Consider the following 18,946-nt stretch of genomic DNA (forward strand, 5'->3'; position numbering starts at 1 on the left):
AAATTAAAGTTTTCAGAGCCTGGATAGCTCAGTCGGTAGAGCATTAGACTTTTAATCTGAGGGTCCAGGGTTCAAGTCCCTGTTCGGGCGCGCTTTTCATCCGCAATGTCTTGTTTAGTGGTCAAGGGTTGAAGTTCCTGTTCAGATGTGCTTTTCAGTTTAGTGCATCTGTCTATAAATATTGCTTTCTTTAAAAAGCTATCGTTTTTCCTTTTGTGATTAAAAGCGAGTTTTCAGAGCCTGGATAGCTCAGTCGGTAGAGCATCAGACTTTTAATCTGAGGGTGCAGGGTTCAAGTCCCTGTTCAGACGTGATGTTCTTTAGGAAATTCTCGTTTACTGACTGAGGTTTTAATTTCAATCTTTATGTCCATATTCTACCAACGTTTCGAAAACTGACTTTGTACATATGCATCACTAGTGGACTATTTTCTTATTTACTCATAGCCAGCTTTCCTAGAACCTGAATAGTTCTTTAGGAAATTCTCATTTACTGACTGAGGTTTTATTTTCAATCTTTATGTCCATATTCTACCAACATTTCGAAAACTGACTTTGTACATATGCATCACTAGTGGACAATTCTCCTATTTACTCATAGCCAGCTTTACTAGAACCAGAATAGTTCCGTTGGGAGACCATCAGACCTTTATTCTGAGGATCCAGAATTTAAATCCCTATTCAGATTTAACAGTAAACATTTGCTAAAACCTCAATGAAAAGTTGGAAATCATCTTTGTTGGCTTCTTTGCAAAACTATTGTGTTTGTTTAAAAGTTTAGAATCATCTATAGTGCTGTCTTTCGAAAAGTTACACTTTTTTTACCCCTACAAACTAAAGTTTGCAGAGCCTGGATAGCTCAGACGGTAGACCATCAGGCTTTTAATCTGAGGGTTCAGGGTTCAAGTCTCTGTTCAGGTGTGCTTTTCATCTGCAATGTCTTGTTTAGTGATCAAGGGTTGAAGTTCCTGTTCAGATGTGCTTTTCAGTTTAGTGCATCTGTCTATTAATATTGCGTTCTTTAAAAAGCTATCGTTTTTTCTTTTGTGATTATAAGTAACTTTTCAGAGCCTGGCTAGCTCAGTCGGAAGAGCATCAGACTTTTAATCTAAGAGTGCAGGGTTCAAGTCCCTATTCGCGCATGCTTTTCATCTGCTATGTCTTGTTTAGTGGTCAAGGGTTGAAATTCCTGTTGAGATGTGCTTTTCAGTTTAGTGCATCTGTCTATAAATATTGCTTTCTTTAAAAAGCTATCGTTTTTTCTTTTGTGATTACAAGATAACTTTCAGAGCCTGGATAGTTCAGTCGGTAGAGCATCAGACGTTTAATCTGAGGGTCCAGGGTTCAAGTCCCTGTTCGGGCGTCCTTTTCATCCACAATGTCTTGTTTAGTGGTCCAGGGTTCAAGTCCCTGTTCAGGCGTGATGTTCTTTAGGAAATTTTCGTTTACTGACTGAGGTTTTAATTTCAATCCTTATGTCCATATTCTACCAACGTTTCGAAAAATGACTTTCTACATATGCATCACTAGTGGACAATTCTCTTATTTACTCATAGCCAGCTTTCCTAGAACCTAAATAGTTCTTTAGGAAATTCTCATTTACTGACTGAGGTTTTAATTTCAATCTTAATGTCATATTCTACCAACATTTCGAAAATTGACTTTGTACATATGCATCACTAGTGGACAATTCTCCTATTTACTCATAGGCAGCTTTCCTAGAACCTGAAAAGTTCCATCGGGAGACCATCAGACCTTTATTCTGAGGATCCAGAATTTAAATCCCTATTCAGATTTAACAGTAAACATTTGCTAAAACCTCAATGAAAAGTTTGAATTCATCTTTGTTGGCTTCTTTGCAAAACTATCGTGTTTGTTTAAAAGTTTAGAAACATCCATAGTGCTATCTTTCGAAAAGTTACACATTTTTTTTGCCCCCTACAAACTCAAGTTTTCAGAGCCTGGATAACTCAGTCGGTAGAACATCAGACTTTTAATCTGGTGGTCCAGGGTTAAAGTCCCTGTTCGGGCGTGCTTTTCATCCGCAATGTCTTGTTTAGTGGTCAAGAGTTAAAGTTCCTGTTCAGATGTGCTTTTTAGTTTAGTGCATCTGCATATAAATATTGCATTCTTTAAAAAGCTATTGTTTTTTCTTTTGTGATTAAAAGATACTTTTCAGAGCCTGGATAGCTCAGTCGGTAGAGCATCAGACGTTTAATCGGAGGGTCCACGGTTCAAGTCCCTGTTCAGGCGTGATGTTCTTTAGGAAATTCTCGTTTACTGACTGAGGTTTTAATTTCAATCTTTATGTCCATATTCTACCAACGTTTCGAAAACTGACTTTGTACATATGCATCACTAGTGGACAATTCTCTTATTTACTCATAGCCAGCTTTCCTACAACCTAAATAGTTCTTTAGGAAATTCCCATTTACTGACTGAGATTTTAATTTCAATCTTTATGTCCATATTCTACCAACATTTAGAAAATTGACTTTGTACATATGCATCACTAGTGGACAATTCTCCTATTTACTCATAGTCAGCTTTCCTAGAACCTGAAAAGTTCCGTCGGGAGACCATCAGACCTTTATTCTGAGGATCCAGAATTTAAATCCCTATTCAGATTTAACTGTAAACATTTGCTAAAACCTCAATGAAAAGTTTGAATTCATCTTTGTTGGCTTCTTTGCAAAACTATCGTGTTTGTTTAAAAGTTTAGAATCATCTATAGTGCTGTCTTTCGAAAAGTTACACATTTTTTTTGCCCCCTACAAATTAAAGTTTTCCTAGAACCTGAAAAGTTCCGTTGGGAGACCATCAGACCTTTATTCTGAGGATCCAGAATTTAAATCCCTATTCAGATTTAACAGTAAACATTTGCTAAAACCTCAATGAAAAGTTTGAATTCATCTTTGTTGGCTTCTTTGCAAAACTATTGTGTTTGTTTAAAAGTTTAGAATCATCTATAGTGCTGTCTTTCGAAAAGTTACACATTTTTTTTGCCCCCTACAAATTAAAGTTTTCAGAGCCTGGATAGCTCAGTCGGTAGAGCATCAGACTTTTAATCTGAGGGTCCAGGGTTCAAGTCTCTGTTCGGGCGCGCTTTTCATCCGCAATGTCTTGTTTAGTGGTCAAGGGTTGAAGTTCCTGTTCAGATGTGCTTTTCAGTTTAGTGCATCTGTCTATAAATATTGCTTTCTTTAAAAAGCTATCGTTTTTCCTTTTGTGATTAAAAGCGAGTTTTCAGAGCCTGGATAGCTCAGTCGGTAGAGCATCAGAATTTTAATCTGAGGGTGCAGGGTTCAAGTCCCTGTTCAGGCGTGATGTTCTTTAGGAAATTCTCGTTTACTGACTGAGGTTTTAATTTCAATCTTTATGTCCATATTCTACCAACGTTTTGAAAACTGACTTTGTACATATGCATCACTAGTGGACAATTCTCTTATTTACTCATAGCCAGCTTTCCTACAACCTAAATAGTTCTTTAGGAAATTCTCATTTACTGACTGAGGTTTTAATTTCAATCTTTATGTCCATATTATACCAACATTTCGAAAATTGACTTTGTAAATATGCATCACTAGTGGACAATTCTCCTATTTACTCATAGCCAGCTTTCCTAGAACCTGAAAAGTTCCGTTGGGAGACCATCAGACCTTTATTCTGAGGATCCAGAATTTAAATCCCTATTCAGATTTAACAGTAAACATTTGCTAAAACCTCAATGAAAAGTTTGAATTCATCTTTGTTGGCTTCTTTGCAAAACTATTGTGTTTGTTTAAAAGTTTAGAATCATCTATAGTGCTGTCTTTCGAAAAGTTACAAATTTTTTTGGCCCCCTACAAATTAAAGTTTTTAGAGCCTGGATAGCTCAGTCGGTAGAGCGTCAGACTTTTAATCTGGTGGTCCAGGGTTAAAGTCCCTGTTCAGGCGTGCTTTTCATCTGCAATTTCTTGTTTAGTGGTCAAGAGTTAAAGTTCCTGTTCAGATGTGCTTTTTAGTTTAGTGCATCTGCATATAAATATTGCATTCTTTAAAAAGCTATCGTTTTTTCTTTTGTGATTAAAAGATACTTTTCAGAGCCTGGATAGCTCAGTCGGTAGAGCATCAGACGTTTAATCGGAGGGTCCACGGTTCAAGTCCCTGTTCAGGCGTGATGTTCTTTAGAAAATTCTCGTTTACTGACTGAGGTTTTAATTTCAATCTTTATGTCCATATTCTACCAACGTTTCGAAAACTGACTTTGTACATATGCATCACTAGTGGACAATTCTCTTATTTACTCATAGCCAGCTTTCCTACAACCTAAATAGTTCTTTAGGAAATTCTCATTTACTGACTGAGGTTTTAATTTCAATCTTTATGTCCATATTCTACCAACATTTCGAAAATTGACTTTGTACATATGCATCACTAGTGGACAATTCTCCTATTTACTCATAGCCAGCTTTCCTAGAACCTGAAAAGTTCCGTTGGGAGACCATCAGACCTTTATTCTGAGGATCCAGAATTTAAATCCCTATTCAGATTTAACAGTAAACATTTGCTAAAACCTCAATGAAAAGTTTGAATTCATCTTTGTTGGCTTCTTTGCAAAACTATTGTGTTTGTTTAAAAGTTTAGAATCATCTATAGTGCTGTCTTTCGAAAAGTTACACATTTTTTTTGCCCCCTACAAATTAAAGTTTTCAGAGCCTGGATAGCTCAGTCGGTAGAGCATCAGACTTTTAATCTGAGGGTCCAGGGTTCAAGTTCCTGTTCGGGTGTGCTTTTCATCCGCAATGTCTTGTTTAGTGGTCAAGGGTTGAAGTTCCTGTTCAGATGTGCTTTTCAGTTTAGTGCATCTGTCTATAAATATTGCTTTCTTTAAAAAGCTATCGTTTTTCCTTTTTGATTAAAAGTGAATTTTCAGAGCCTGGATAGCTCAGTCGGTAGAGCATCAGACTTTTAATCTGAGGGTCCAGGGTTCAAGTCCCTGTTCAGGCGTGATGTTCTTTAGAAAATTCTCGTTTACTGACTGAGGTTTTAATTTCTATCTTTATGTCCATATTCTACCAACGTTTCGAAAACTGACTTTGTACATATGCATCACTAGTGGACAATTCTCTTATTTACTCATAGCCAGCTTTCCTACAACCTAAATAGTTCTTTAGGAAATTCTCATTTACTGACTGAGGTTTTAATTTCAATCTTTATGTCCATATTCTACCAACATTTCGAAAATTGACTTTGTACATATGCATCACTAGTGGACAATTCTCCTATTTACTCATAGCCAGCTTTCCTAGAACCTGAAAAGTTCCGTTGGGAGACCATCAGACCTTTATTCTGAGGATCCAGAATTTAAATCCCTATTCAGATTTAACAGTAAACATTTGCTAAAACCTCAATGAAAAGTTTGAATTCATCTTTGTTGGCTTCTTTGCAAAACTATTGTGTTTGTTTAAAAGTTTAGAATCATCTATAGTGCTGTCTTTCGAAAAGTTACACATTTTTTTTGCCCCTTACAAATTAAAGTTTTCAGAGCCTGGATAGCTCAGTCGGTAGAGCATCAGACTTTTAATCTGAGGGTCCAGGGTTCAAGTCCCTGTTCGGGCGCGCTTTTCATCCGCAATTTCTTGTTTAGTGGTCAAGGGTTGAAGTTCCTGTTCAGATGTGCTTTTCAGTTTAGTTCATCTGTCTATAAATATTGCTTTCTTTAAAAAGCTATCGTTTTTTCCTTTTGTGATTAAAAGCGAGTTTTCAGAGCCTGGATAGCTCAGTCGGTAGAGCATCAGACTTTTAATCTGAGGGTCCAGGGTTCAAGTCCCTGTTCAGGCGTGATGTTCTTTAGGAAATTCTCGTTTACTGACTGAGGTTTTAATTTCAATCTTTATGTCCATATTCTACCAACGTTTCAAAAACTGACTTTGTACATATGCATCACTAGTGGACAATTCTCTTATTTACTCATAGCCAGCTTTCCTACAACCTAAATAGTTCTTTAGGAAATTCTCATTTACTAACTGAGGTTTTAATTTCAATCTTTATGTCCATATTCTACCAACATTTCGAAAATTGACTTTGTACATATGCATCACTAGTGGACAATTCTCCTATTTACTCATAGCCAGCTTTCCTAGAACCTGAAAAGTTCCGTTGGGAGACCATCAGACCTTTATTCTGAGGATCCAGAATTTAAATCCCTATTCAGATTTAACAGTAAACATTTGCTAAAACCTCAATGAAAAGTTTGAATTCATCTTTGTTGGCTTCTTTGCAAAACTATTGTGTTTGTTTAAAAGTTTAGAATCATCTATATTGCTGTCTTTCGAAAAGTTACACATTTTTTTTGCCCCCTACAAATTAAAGTTTTCAGAGTCTGGATAGCTCAGTCGGAAGAGCATCAGACTTTTAATCTGAGGGTCCAGGGTTCAAGTCCCTATTCGGGCGTGCTTTTCATCCGCAATTTCTTGTTTAGTGGTCAAGGGTTGAAGTTCCTGTTCAGATCTGCTTTTCAGTTTAGTGCATCTGTCTATAAATATTGCTTTCTTTAACCCCTTCACGTCAGCCATCTGTATATATACGTTCCTATTGCACATGCCCCGTGCAGTAGGAATGTACATATACGTTCCTGACTGACAGGGGCTTTGTGATGAGAACGGGATCGCTGCAGGGACAGCGATCCCGCTCTCATCTGTGTACAGCACCGGAGATAATGAGGATCAGCTGCGATTCCACAGCTGACCCCCATTAACCCCTTAGTGACCGCCGAAACGGCGATCACTAATGGGCCGGTGCCGCCGCTGTATTTCATCTCCCCCCACCGTGAATCCACGGTGGGGGGAGATGAAATAAGTAAAAATCAGACCCCAGATCAGCCCCCTAGTGCCCCAGTCACTAACCCCCCCTCCCGCGGCGGCCATCGGATCCAAGATGGCCGCCGCGATCACTGTGAACAGACTAATGTCTGTTCACAGTGATCAAGCAAGAAAAATGAATGAAAGCCCCATGCTCTCCGCCACCGGAGGTAGCGGAGAGCATGGGGCAGTCATCGGGACCCCCCCTGTGGGGTCCCGGTACAAGCGATCAGCGGTATATACTATATACCGCTGATCGCTTGTGCCATGTGCCGCCGGCACTTTTTATCCCCTGTCACCATGAATGATTTGTGACAGGGGATAAAAAGTGATGTCCCCCCACCCCCCAAGTCGCCCCCCACCCCCCCCTGTCACCCCCGTCCCCCAGTCACCCCCCCTTCCCCATATACTCACCGGAACCGACGGAGCTCCTTCCTCCTCGACGTCCTGACTGCTTCTGATGTGCGCATGCGCGCCAGAAGCAGCCAGCTCTAAAAATTTAAAGTGACAGAGACCAATTTGGTCTCTGTCACTGAACTATGATTACTGTGATAGAAAATATCACAGTAATCATAGTAATACAGTGAAAATGAATGTATAAAGTACAAAAAGTGACAAACATACAAAAAAATAAAACACACACTTTTTATTATAGTAATAATTACAGTTTACTCCCAAATTACCCCTAACCCCCCCCCAGATTACCCTTAACCACCGCAGGTTGCCCGTAACCACCCCAGGTTGTCCGTAATCACGTCAGATTGCACGTAACCCCCCAGATTACCCGTAACCACCGCACGTTGCCCATAACCACCGCACGTTGCCCGTAACCACCACACGTTGCCAGTGACCCCCTCCAGATTGTTCGTAATCACCCCAGATTGCCTGTAACCACCCCAAATTACATGTAACCACCCCACTCTATCCGTAACAATTCTAGATTGTCTGTAACCCCTCCAGGTTGCCCCTAACCACCGCAGGTTGGGCATAACCACCGCAGGTTGGGCATAACCACCCCAGATTGCCTGTAATCATGCCAGATTACATGTAACCCCCCAGATTGCACGCAACCACCGCACGTCGCCTCTGACCACCGCACGTCGCCTCTGACCACCGCACGTCGCCTCTGACCACCGCACGTCGCCTCTGACCACCGCACGTCGCCTCTGACCACCGCACGTCGCCTATGACCACCGCACGTCGCCTATGACCACCGCACCTTGCCTCTGACCACTGCACGTCGCCTATGACCACCGCACATCGCCTATGACCACCGCACCTTGCATCTGACCACCGCACCTTGCCTCTGAACACTGCACCTTGCCTCTAACCACCCCAAATTGCCAGTGACCCCCTCCTGATTGCCCGTAACCACGCCAGATTACAGGTACCCACCTCAGATTACCTATTAGCACTTCAGTTTATCCGTAACCACAGCAGGTTGCCTGTAACCACAGCAGGTTGCCTGTAACCACCCCAGATTGTCCGCAACCACCCCAGATTGTCCGTAACCACAGCAGGTTGCCTGTAACCATACCAGATTGTCTGTAACCACAGCAGGTTGTCCGTATTCACCCCACGTTGCCCATAACCACCCCAGGTTGCCTCTAACCACCCCAGGTTGCCTCTAACCACACCAGGTTGCCTCTAACCACACCAGGTTGCCTGTAACCACCCCAGGTTGCCGTAACCACAGCAGGTTGCCTGTGACCACCCCATGTTGACCGTATCCACCCCAGATTATCCATAACCACCCCAGATTACCCGTAACCACCTCAGACTGCCCGTAACCACCCCAGACTGCCCATTACCACCCCAGACTGCCCGTAACCACCCCAGACTGCCCGTAACCACCCCAGACTGCCCGAAACCACCTCTAGATTACCCGTAACCACCCCAGATTACCCGTAACCACCCCACATTACCTGTAATCTAATTTTTTTTATTGTATTTTAGTAACTGCGCTATTTTAATAACTGTTACTAGCTGCGGTTTTGCTCCAGCAAATTGGCGCTCCTTCCCTTCTGAGCCCTGCTGTGTGCCCATACAGTGGTTTATGCCCACATATGGGGTACCGTTGTACTCAGGAGAACCTGCGTTACAGATTTTGGGGTACATTTTTTATCCTGTTCCTTGTGAAATTTAGAAATTTCAAACTAAACCAACATATTATTGGAAAAATTCAAGTTTTTCATTTTTACTGGCCAATTTTGAATACTTTCCTCTAATACCTGTGGGGCCAAAATGCTCATCCTACCCCAAGATGAATTCTTTGAGGGGTGTACTTTCCGAAATGGGGTGATTTTTGGGGGGATTCTATTCTGTAGACACTACAGGGGCGCTGCAAACGCACCTGGTGCTCAGAAATTTCTTCAGAAAAATCTGCAGAGAAAATGCTAATTGGCGCTCCTTCCCTTCTGAGCCCGGCTGTGTGCCCATACAGTGGTTTATGCCCACATATGGGGTACCGTTCTACTCAGGAGAACCTGCGTTACAGATTTTGGGGTGAATTTTCTCTCCTGTTCCTCGTGAAATTGAGAAATTTCCAACTAAAGGAACATATTATTGGAAAAATTCGAGTTTTTCATTTTTACTGTCTACTTTTGAATACTTTCCTCTAATACCTGTGGGGTCAAAATGCTCACCACACACCAAGATGAATTCTTTGAGGGGTGCACTTTCCAAAATGGGATGACTTATGGCGAGATTTTACTCCGCTGGCACTACAGGGGCTCTGCAAACCCACCTGGCGCTCAGAAACTTCTTCAGCAAAATCTGCATTGAAAAAGCTAATTGGCGCTCCTTCCCTTCTGAGCCCCGCTGTGTGCCCATACAGTGGTTTATACCGACATATGAGGTACCTTTTTACTCAGGAGAACCTGCGTTACAAATTTTGGGGTACTTTTTTTCTCTTATTCCTCGTGAAATTGAGAAATTTCAAACTAAACGAACATATTATTGGGAAAATTTGAGTTTTTCATTTTTACTGTCTACTTTTGAATACTTTCCTCTAATACCTGTGGGGTCAAAATGCTCACCACACCCCAAAATGAATTCTTTGAGGGGTGCACTTTCCAAAATGGGGTGACTTATGGCGAGATTTTACTCCGCTGGCACTACAGGGGCTCTGCAAACACACCTGGCGCTCAGAAACTTCTTCAGCAAAATCTGCAATGGAAAAGCTAATTGGCGCTCCTTCCCTTCTGAGCCCCGCTGTGTGCCCATGCAGTGGTTTACGCCCACATATGGGGTACCGTAGTACTCAAGAGAACATGTGTTACAAATTTTGGGGTGCTTTTTCTCTCATGTTCCTTTTGAAAATGAGAAACTTTAATCTAAATGTATATATTATTGGAAAATTTTAATTTTTCATTTTTTTACAGCCTAATGGTGAATACTTTCCTCCAGCCCCTGTAGGGTTAAAATGCTCATTATACCCCTAGATTAATTCTTTAAGGTGTCTAGTTTCCAAAATGGGGTCACTTATGGGGGTTTCCAGTATACAAACCTCCTAAATCAACTTAAAATAAGAACTGGTCCCTAAAAAAAATCAGTTTTGGAAACTTTCACGAAAATGTGGTAATTTGCTGATACATTTCTAACCCCCGTAACACCCTAAAAAAGTAAAATATGTTTATGAAATGAAGCCAGAATAAAGAGGACATATTGGTAATGTGACTTAGTTACTAATTTATTTAATACAACTTTCTTTTTTTAGAAGCAGAGAATTTCAAAGTTCATAAAATGCAAATTTTTTCAATTTTTCATGATATTTTGATGTTTTTCACAAAAAACACACAAAGTAGTGACCAAATTTTGCCACTAATATAAAGTGCCATATGTGACGAAAAAACAATCTCAGAATCGCTAGCATACGTTAAAGCATCACTGAGCTATAAGCGCATAAAGTGAGACAGGTCAGATTTTGAAAAATGAGCCTGGTCTTTTAGGTGCAAATAGGCTCGGTCTTGAAGGGGTTAAAAAGCTATCGTTTTTCCTTTTGTGATTAAATGCGTGTTATCAGAGCCTGGATAGCTCAGTCGGTAGAGCATCAGACTTTTAATCTGAGGGTCCAGGGTTCAAGTCCCTGTTCAGGCGTGATGTTCTTTAAGAAATTCTCATTTACTGACTGAGGTTTTAATTTCAATCTTTATGTCCATATTCTACCAACATTTCGAAAATTGACTTTGTACATATGCATCACTAGTGGACAATTCTCCTATTTACTCATAGCCAGCTTTCCTAGAACCTGAAAAATTCTGTTGGGAGACCATCAGACCTTTATTCTGAGGATCCAGAATTTAAATCCCTGTTCAGATTTAACAGTAAACATTTGCTAAAACCTCAATGAAAAGTTTGAATTCATCTTTGTTGGCTTCTTTGCAAAACTATTGTGTTTGTTTAAAAGTTTAGAATCATCTATAGTGCTGTCTTTCGAAAAGTTACACATTTTTTTTGCCCCCTACAAATTAAAGTTTTCAGAGCCTGGATAGCTCAGTCGGTAGAGCATCAGACTTTTAATCTGAGGGTCCAGGGTTCAAGTCCCTGTTCGGGCGTGCTTTTCATCCGCAATGTCTTGTTTAGTGGTCAAGGGTTGAAGTTCCTGTTCAGATGTGCTTTTCAGTTTAGTGCATCTGTCTATAAATATTGCTTTCTTTAACCCCTTCACGTCAGCCATCTGTATATATACGTTCCTATTGCACATGCCCCGTTAAGTAGGAATGTACATATACGTTCCTGACTGACAGGGGCTTTGTGATGAGAACGGGATCGCTGCAGGGACAGCGATCCCGCTCTCATCTGTGTACAGCACCGGAGATAATGAGGATCAGCTGCGATTCCGCAGCTGACCCCCATTAACCCCTTAGTGACCGCCGAAACGGCGATCACTAATGGGCCGGTGCCGCCGCTGTATTTCATCTCCCCCCACCGTGAATCCACGGTGGGGGGAGATGAAATAAGTAAAAATCAGACCCCAGATCAGCCCCCTAGTGCCCCAGTCACTAACCCCCCCTCCCGCGGCGGCCATCGGATCCAAGATGGCCGCCGCGATCACTGTGAACAGACTAATGTCTGTTCACAGTGATCAAGCAAGAAAAATGAATGAAAGCCCCATGCTCTCCGCCACCGGAGGTAGCGGAGAGCATGGGGCAGTCATCGGGACCCCCCCTGTGGGGTCCCGGTACAAGCGATCAGCGGTATATACTATATACCGCTGATCGCTTGTGCCATGTGCCGCCGGCACTTTTTATCCCCTGTCACCATGAATGATTGGTGACAGGGGATAAAAAGTGATGTCCCCCCACCCCCCAAGTCGCCCCCCCACCCCCCCCTGTCACCCCCGTCCCCCAGTCACCCCCCCTTCCCCATATACTCACCGGAACCGACGGAGCTCCTTCCTCCTCGACGTCCTGACTGCTTCTGATGTGCGCATGCGCGCCAGAAGCAGCCAGCTCTAAAAATTTAAAGTGACAGAGACCAATTTGGTCTCTGTCACTGAACTATGATTACTGTGATAGAAAATATCACAGTAATCATAGTAATACAGTGAAAATGAATGTATAAAGTACAAAAAGTGACAAACATACAAAAAAATAAAACACACACTTTTTATTATAGTAATAATTACAGTTTACTCCCAAATTACCCCTAACCCCCCCCCAGATTACCCTTAACCACCGCAGGTTGCCCGTAACCACCCCAGGTTGTCCGTAATCACGTCAGATTGCACGTAACCCCCCAGATTACCCGTAACCACCGCACGTTGCCCTATGACCACCGCACCTTGCATCTGACCACCGCACCTTGCCTCTGAACACTGCACCTTGCCTCTAACCACCCCAAATTGCCAGTGACCCCCTCCTGATTGCCCGTAACCACGCCAGATTACAGGTACCCACCTCAGATTACCTATTAGCACTTCAGTTTATCCGTAACCACAGCAGGTTGCCTGTAACCACAGCAGGTTGCCTGTAACCACCCCAGATTGTCCGCAACCACCCCAGATTGTCCGTAACCACAGCAGGTTGCCTGTAACCATACCAGATTGTCTGTAACCACAGCAGGTTGTCCGTATTCACCCCACGTTGCCCATAACCACCCCAGGTTGCCTCTAACCACCCCAGGTTGCCTCTAACCACACCAGGTTGCCTCTAACCACACCAGGTTGCCTGTAACCACCCCAGGTTGCCGTAACCACAGCAGGTTGCCTGTGACCACCCCATGTTGACCGTATCCACCCCAGATTATCCATAACCACCCCAGATTACCCGTAACCACCTCAGACTGCCCGTAACCACCCCAGACTGCCCATTACCACCCCAGACTGCCCGTAACCACCCCAGACTGCCCGTAACCACCCCAGACTGCCCGAAACCACCTCTAGATTACCCGTAACCACCCCAGATTACCCGTAACCACCCCACATTACCTGTAATCTAATTTTTTTTATTGTATTTTAGTAACTGCGCTATTTTAATAACTGTTACTAGCTGCGGTTTTGCTCCAGCAAATTGGCGCTCCTTCCCTTCTGAGCCCTGCTGTGTGCCCATACAGTGGTTTATGCCCACATATGGGGTACCGTTGTACTCAGGAGAACCTGCGTTACAGATTTTGGGGTACATTTTTTATCCTGTTCCTTGTGAAATTTAGAAATTTCAAACTAAACCAACATATTATTGGAAAAATTCAAGTTTTTCATTTTTACTGGCCAATTTTGAATACTTTCCTCTAATACCTGTGGGGCCAAAATGCTCATCCTACCCCAAGATGAATTCTTTGAGGGGTGTACTTTCCGAAATGGGGTGATTTTTGGGGGGATTCTATTCTGTAGACACTACAGGGGCGCTGCAAACGCACCTGGTGCTCAGAAATTTCTTCAGAAAAATCTGCAGAGAAAATGCTAATTGGCGCTCCTTCCCTTCTGAGCCCGGCTGTGTGCCCATACAGTGGTTTATGCCCACATATGGGGTACCGTTCTACTCAGGAGAACCTGCGTTACAGATTTTGGGGTGAATTTTCTCTCCTGTTCCTCGTGAAATTGAGAAATTTCCAACTAAAGGAACATATTATTGGAAAAATTCGAGTTTTTCATTTTTACTGTCTACTTTTGAATACTTTCCTCTAATACCTGTGGGGTCAAAATGCTCACCACACACCAAGATGAATTCTTTGAGGGGTGCACTTTCCAAAATGGGATGACTTATGGCGAGATTTTACTCCGCTGGCACTACAGGGGCTCTGCAAACCCACCTGGCGCTCAGAAACTTCTTCAGCAAAATCTGCATTGAAAAAGCTAATTGGCGCTCCTTCCCTTCTGAGCCCCGCTGTGTGCCCATACAGTGGTTTATACCGACATATGAGGTACCTTTTTACTCAGGAGAACCTGCGTTACAAATTTTGGGGTACTTTTTTTTCTCTTATTCCTCGTGAAATTGAGAAATTTCAAACTAAACGAACATATTATTGGGAAAATTTGAGTTTTTCATTTTTACTGTCTACTTTTGAATACTTTCCTCTAATACCTGTGGGGTCAAAATGCTCACCACACCCCAAAATGAATTCTTTGAGGGGTTGCACTTTCCAAAATGGGGTGACTTATGGCGAGATTTTACTCCGCTGGCACTACAGGGGCTCTGCAAACACACCTGGCGCTCAGAAACTTCTTCAGCAAAATCTGCAATGGAAAAGCTAATTGGCGCTCCTTCCCTTCTGAGCCCCGCTGTGTGCCCATGCAGTGGTTTACGCCCACATATGGGGTACCGTAGTACTCAAGAGAACATGTGTTACAAATTTTGGGGTGCTTTTTCTCTCATGTTCCTTTTGAAAATGAGAAACTTAATCTAAATGTATATATTATTGGAAAATTTAAATTTTTCATTTTTTTACAGCCTAATGGTGAATACTTTCCTCCAGCCCCTGTAGGGTTAAAATGCTCATTATACCCCTAGATTAATTCTTTAAGGTGTCTAGTTTCCAAAATGGGGTCACTTATGGGGGTTTCCAGTATACAAACCTCCTAAATCAACTTAAAATAAGAACTGGTCCCTAAAAAAAATCAGTTTTGGAAACTTTCACGAAAATGTGGTAATTTGCTGATACATTTCTAACCCCCGTAACACCCTAAAAAAGTAAAATATGTTTATGAAATGAAGCCAGAATAAAGAGGACATATTGGTAATGTGACTTAGTTACTAATTTATTTAATACAACTTTCTTTTTTTAGAAGCAGAGAATTTCAAAGTTCATAAAATGCAAATTTTTTCAATTTTTCATGATATTTTGATGTTTTTCACAAAAAACACACAAAGTAGTGACCAAATTTTGCCACTAATATAAAGTGCCATATGTGACGAAAAAACAATCTCAGAATCGCTAGCATACGTTAAAGCATCACTGAGCTATAAGCGCATAAAGTGAGACAGGTCAGATTTTGAAAAATGAGCCTGGTCTTTTAGGTGCAAATAGGCTCGGTCTTGAAGGGGTTAAAAAGCTATCGTTTTTCCTTTTGTGATTAAATGCGTGTTATCAGAGCCTGGATAGCTCAGTCGGTAGAGCATCAGACTTTTAATCTGAGGGTCCAGGGTTCAAGTCCCTGTTCAGGCGTGATGTTCTTTAAGAAATTCTCATTTACTGACTGAGGTTTTAATTTCAATCTTTATGTCCATATTCTACCAACGTTTCGAAAACTGACTTTGTACATATGCATCACTAGTGGACAATTCTCTTATTTACCCATAGCCAGCTTTCCAACAACCTAAATAGTTCTTTAGGAAATTCTCATTTACTGACTGAGGTTTTAATTTCAATCTTTATGTCCATATTCTACCAACATTTCGAAAATTGACTTTGTACATATGCATCACTAGTGGACAATTCTACTATTTACTCATAGCCAGCTTTCCTAGAACCTGAAAAATTCTGTTGGGAGACCATCAGACCTTTATTCTGAGGATCCAGAATTTAAATCCCTGTTCAGATTTAACAGTAAACATTTGCTAAAACCTCAATGAAAAGTTTGAATTCATCTTTGTTGGCTTCTTTGCAAAACTATTGTGTTTGTTTAAAAGTTTAGAATCATCTATAGTGCTGTCTTTCGAAAAGTTACACATTTTTTTTTGCCCCCTACAAATTAAAGTTTTCAGAGCCTGGATAGCTCAGTCGGTAGAGCATCAGACTTTTAATCTGAGGGTCCAGGGTTCAAGTCCCTGTTCGGGCGTGCTTTTCATCCGCAATGTCTTGTTTAGTGGTCAAGGGTTGAAGTTCCTGTTCAGATGTGCTTTTCAGTTTAGTGCATCTGTCTATAAATATTGCTTTCTTTAAAAAGCTATCGTTTTTCCTTTTGTGATTAAATGCGAGTTTTTAGAGCCTGGATAGCTCAGTCGGTAGAGCATCAGACTTTTAATCTGAGGGTCCAGGGTTCAAGTCCCTGTTCAGGCGTGATGTTCTTTAGGAAATTCTCATTTACTGACTGAGGTTTTAATTTCAATCTTTATGTCCATATTCTACCAACATTTCGAAAATTGACTTTGTACATATGCATCACTAGTGGACAATTCTCCTATTTACTCATAGCCAGCTTTCCTAGAACCTGAAAAGTTCCGTTGGGAGACCATCAGACCTTTATTCTGAGGATCCAGAATTTAAATCCCTATTCAGATTTAACAGTAAACATTTGCTAAAACCTCAATGAAAAGTTTGAATTCATCTTTGTTGGCTTCTTTGCAAAACTATTGTGTTTGTTTAAAAGTTTAGAATCATCTATAGTGCTGTCTTTCGAAAAGTTACACATTTATTTTGCCCCCTACAAATTAAAGTTTTCAGAGCCTCAGACTTTTAATCTGAGGGTCCAGGGTTCAAGTCCCTGTTCGGGCGCGCTTTTCATCTGCAATTTCTTGTTTAGTGGTCAAGGGTTGAAGTTCCTGTTCAGATGTGCTTTTCAGTTTAGTGCATCTGTCTATAAATATTTCTTTCTTTAAAAAGCTATCGTTTTTCCTTTTGTGATTAAAAGCGAGTTTTCAGAGCCTGGATAGCTCAGTCGGTAGAGCATCAGACTTTTAATCTGAGGGTCCAGGGTTCAAGTCCCTGTTCGGGCGCGCTTTTTTTATCCGCAATGTCTTGTTTAGTGGTCAAGGGTTGAAGTTCCTGTTCAGATGTGCTTTTCAGTTTAGTGCATCTGTCTATAAATATTGCTTTCTTTAAAAAGATATCGTTTTTCCTTTTGTGATTTAACAAGAGTTTTCAGAGCCTGGATAGCTCAGTCGGTAGAGCATCAGACTTTTAATCTGAGGGTCCAGGGTTCAAGTCCCTGTTCGGGCGCGCTTTTCATCCGCAATTTCTTGTTTAGTGGTCAAGGGTTGAAGTTCCTGTTCAGATGTGCTTTTCAGTTTAGTGCATCTGTCTATAAATATTGCTTTCTTTAAAAAGCTATCGTTTTTCCTTTTGTGATTAAAAGCAAGTTTTCAGAGCCTGGATTGCTCAGTCGGTAGAGCATCAGACTTTTAATCTGAGGGTCCAGGGTTCAAGTCCCTGTTCAGGCGTGATGTTCTTTAGGAAATTCTCGTTTACTGACTGAGGGACAATTCTCTTATTTACTCATAGCCAGCTTTCCTACAACCTAAATAGTTCTTTAGGAAATTCTCATTTACTGACTGAGGTTTTAATTTCAATCTTTATGTCCATATTCTACCAACATTTCGAAAATTGACTTTGTACATATGCATCACTAGTGGACAATTCTCTTATTTACTCATAGCCAGCTTTCCTACAACCTAAATAGTTCTTTAGGAAATTCTCATTTACTGACTGAGGTTTTAATTTCAATCTTTATGTCCATATTCTACCAACATTTCGAAAATTGACTTTGTACATATGCATCACTAGTGGACAATTCTCCTATTTACTCATAGCCAGCTTTCCTAGAACCTGAAAAGTTCCGTTGGGAGACCATCAGACCTTTATTCTGAGGATCCAGAATTTAAATCCCTGTTCAGATTTAACAGTAAACATTTGCTAAAACCTCAATGAAAAGTTTGAATTCATCTTTGTTGGCTTCTTTGCAAAACTATTGTGTTTGTTTAAAAGTTTAGAATCATCTATAGTGCTGTCTTTCGAAAAGTTACACATTTTTTTTGCCCCCTACAAATTAAAGTTTTCAGAGCCTGGATAGCTCAGTCGGTAGAGCATCAGACTTTTAATCTGAGGGTCCAGGGTTCAAGTCCCTGTTCGGGTGTGCTTTTCATCCGCAATGTCTTGTTTAGCGGTCAAGGGTTGAAGTTCCTGTTCAGATGTGCTTTTCAGTTTAGTGCATCTGTCTATAAATATTGCTTTCTTTAAAAAGCTATCGTTTTTCCTTTTGTGATTAAAAGCAAGTTTACAGAGCCTGGATAGCTCAGTCGGTTAGAGCATTAGACTTTTAATCTGAGGGTCCAGAGTTCAAGTCCCTGTTCAGGCGTGATGTTCTTTAGGAAATTCTCATTTACTGACTGAGGATTTAATTTCAATCTTTATGTCCATATTCTACCAACGTTTCGAAAACTGACTTTGTACATATGCATCACTAGTGGACAATTCTCTTATTTACTCATAGCCAGCTTTCCTACAACCTAAATAGTTCTTTAGGAAATTCTCATTTACTGACTGAGGTTTTAATTTCAATCTTTATGTCCATATTCTACCAACATTTCGAAAATTGACTTTGTACATATGTATCACTAGTGGACAATTCTCCTATTTACTCATAGCCTGCTTTCCTAGAACCTGAAAAGTTCCGTTGGGAGACCATCAGACCTTTATTCTGAGGATCCAGAATTTAAATCCCTATTCAGATTTAACAGTAAACATTTGCTAAAACCTCAATGAAAAGTTTGAATTCATCTTTGTTGGCTTCTTTGCAAAACTATTGTGTTTGTTTAAAAGTTTAGAATCATCTATATTGCTGTCTTTCGAAAAGTTACACATTTTTTTTGCCCCCTACAAATTAAATGTTTCAGAGTCTGGATAGCTCAGTCGGAAGAGCATCAGACTTTTAATCTGAGGGTCCAGGGTTCAAGTCCCTATTCGGGCGCGCTTTTCATCCGCAATTTCTTGTTTAGTGGTCAAGGGTTG

General features: G+C 41.0%; 15 non-coding genes across 15 annotated transcripts; all 15 read left to right on the plus strand.

The window, feature by feature from the left end:
- The first annotated feature begins 17 nt into the window (after nt 1-17).
- Nucleotides 18-90, plus strand: TRNAK-UUU (transfer RNA lysine (anticodon UUU)). Its single transcript has one exon. It is a non-coding gene; the product is annotated as a tRNA-Lys (tRNA).
- A 2,939-nt stretch (nt 91-3,029) lies between these two features.
- On the plus strand, nt 3,030-3,102 carry TRNAK-UUU (transfer RNA lysine (anticodon UUU)). Its single transcript has one exon. It is a non-coding gene; the product is annotated as a tRNA-Lys (tRNA).
- Nucleotides 3,103-3,862: 760 nt separating this feature from the next.
- TRNAK-UUU (transfer RNA lysine (anticodon UUU)) lies at nt 3,863-3,935 on the plus strand. The gene has a single exon. It is a non-coding gene; the product is annotated as a tRNA-Lys (tRNA).
- Nucleotides 3,936-4,915: 980 nt separating this feature from the next.
- On the plus strand, nt 4,916-4,988 carry TRNAK-UUU (transfer RNA lysine (anticodon UUU)). Its single transcript has one exon. It is a non-coding gene; the product is annotated as a tRNA-Lys (tRNA).
- A 539-nt stretch (nt 4,989-5,527) lies between these two features.
- On the plus strand, nt 5,528-5,600 carry TRNAK-UUU (transfer RNA lysine (anticodon UUU)). Its single transcript has one exon. It is a non-coding gene; the product is annotated as a tRNA-Lys (tRNA).
- Nucleotides 5,601-5,749: 149 nt separating this feature from the next.
- TRNAK-UUU (transfer RNA lysine (anticodon UUU)) lies at nt 5,750-5,822 on the plus strand. The gene has a single exon. It is a non-coding gene; the product is annotated as a tRNA-Lys (tRNA).
- Nucleotides 5,823-10,866: 5,044 nt separating this feature from the next.
- Nucleotides 10,867-10,939, plus strand: TRNAK-UUU (transfer RNA lysine (anticodon UUU)). Its single transcript has one exon. It is a non-coding gene; the product is annotated as a tRNA-Lys (tRNA).
- Nucleotides 10,940-11,324: 385 nt separating this feature from the next.
- On the plus strand, nt 11,325-11,397 carry TRNAK-UUU (transfer RNA lysine (anticodon UUU)). Its single transcript has one exon. It is a non-coding gene; the product is annotated as a tRNA-Lys (tRNA).
- A 3,975-nt stretch (nt 11,398-15,372) lies between these two features.
- TRNAK-UUU (transfer RNA lysine (anticodon UUU)) lies at nt 15,373-15,445 on the plus strand. The gene has a single exon. It is a non-coding gene; the product is annotated as a tRNA-Lys (tRNA).
- A 540-nt stretch (nt 15,446-15,985) lies between these two features.
- Nucleotides 15,986-16,058, plus strand: TRNAK-UUU (transfer RNA lysine (anticodon UUU)). Its single transcript has one exon. It is a non-coding gene; the product is annotated as a tRNA-Lys (tRNA).
- Nucleotides 16,059-16,206: 148 nt separating this feature from the next.
- On the plus strand, nt 16,207-16,279 carry TRNAK-UUU (transfer RNA lysine (anticodon UUU)). Its single transcript has one exon. It is a non-coding gene; the product is annotated as a tRNA-Lys (tRNA).
- A 583-nt stretch (nt 16,280-16,862) lies between these two features.
- TRNAK-UUU (transfer RNA lysine (anticodon UUU)) lies at nt 16,863-16,935 on the plus strand. Its single transcript has one exon. It is a non-coding gene; the product is annotated as a tRNA-Lys (tRNA).
- A 150-nt stretch (nt 16,936-17,085) lies between these two features.
- On the plus strand, nt 17,086-17,158 carry TRNAK-UUU (transfer RNA lysine (anticodon UUU)). Its single transcript has one exon. It is a non-coding gene; the product is annotated as a tRNA-Lys (tRNA).
- Nucleotides 17,159-17,306: 148 nt separating this feature from the next.
- Nucleotides 17,307-17,379, plus strand: TRNAK-UUU (transfer RNA lysine (anticodon UUU)). Its single transcript has one exon. It is a non-coding gene; the product is annotated as a tRNA-Lys (tRNA).
- A 619-nt stretch (nt 17,380-17,998) lies between these two features.
- TRNAK-UUU (transfer RNA lysine (anticodon UUU)) lies at nt 17,999-18,071 on the plus strand. Its single transcript has one exon. It is a non-coding gene; the product is annotated as a tRNA-Lys (tRNA).
- The last annotated feature ends 875 nt before the right edge of the window (nt 18,072-18,946 follow it).

Source organism: Dendropsophus ebraccatus, chromosome 7, assembly GCF_027789765.1.
Source record: "Dendropsophus ebraccatus isolate aDenEbr1 chromosome 7, aDenEbr1.pat, whole genome shotgun sequence".
Classification (NCBI taxonomy): Eukaryota; Metazoa; Chordata; class Amphibia; order Anura; family Hylidae; genus Dendropsophus; species Dendropsophus ebraccatus.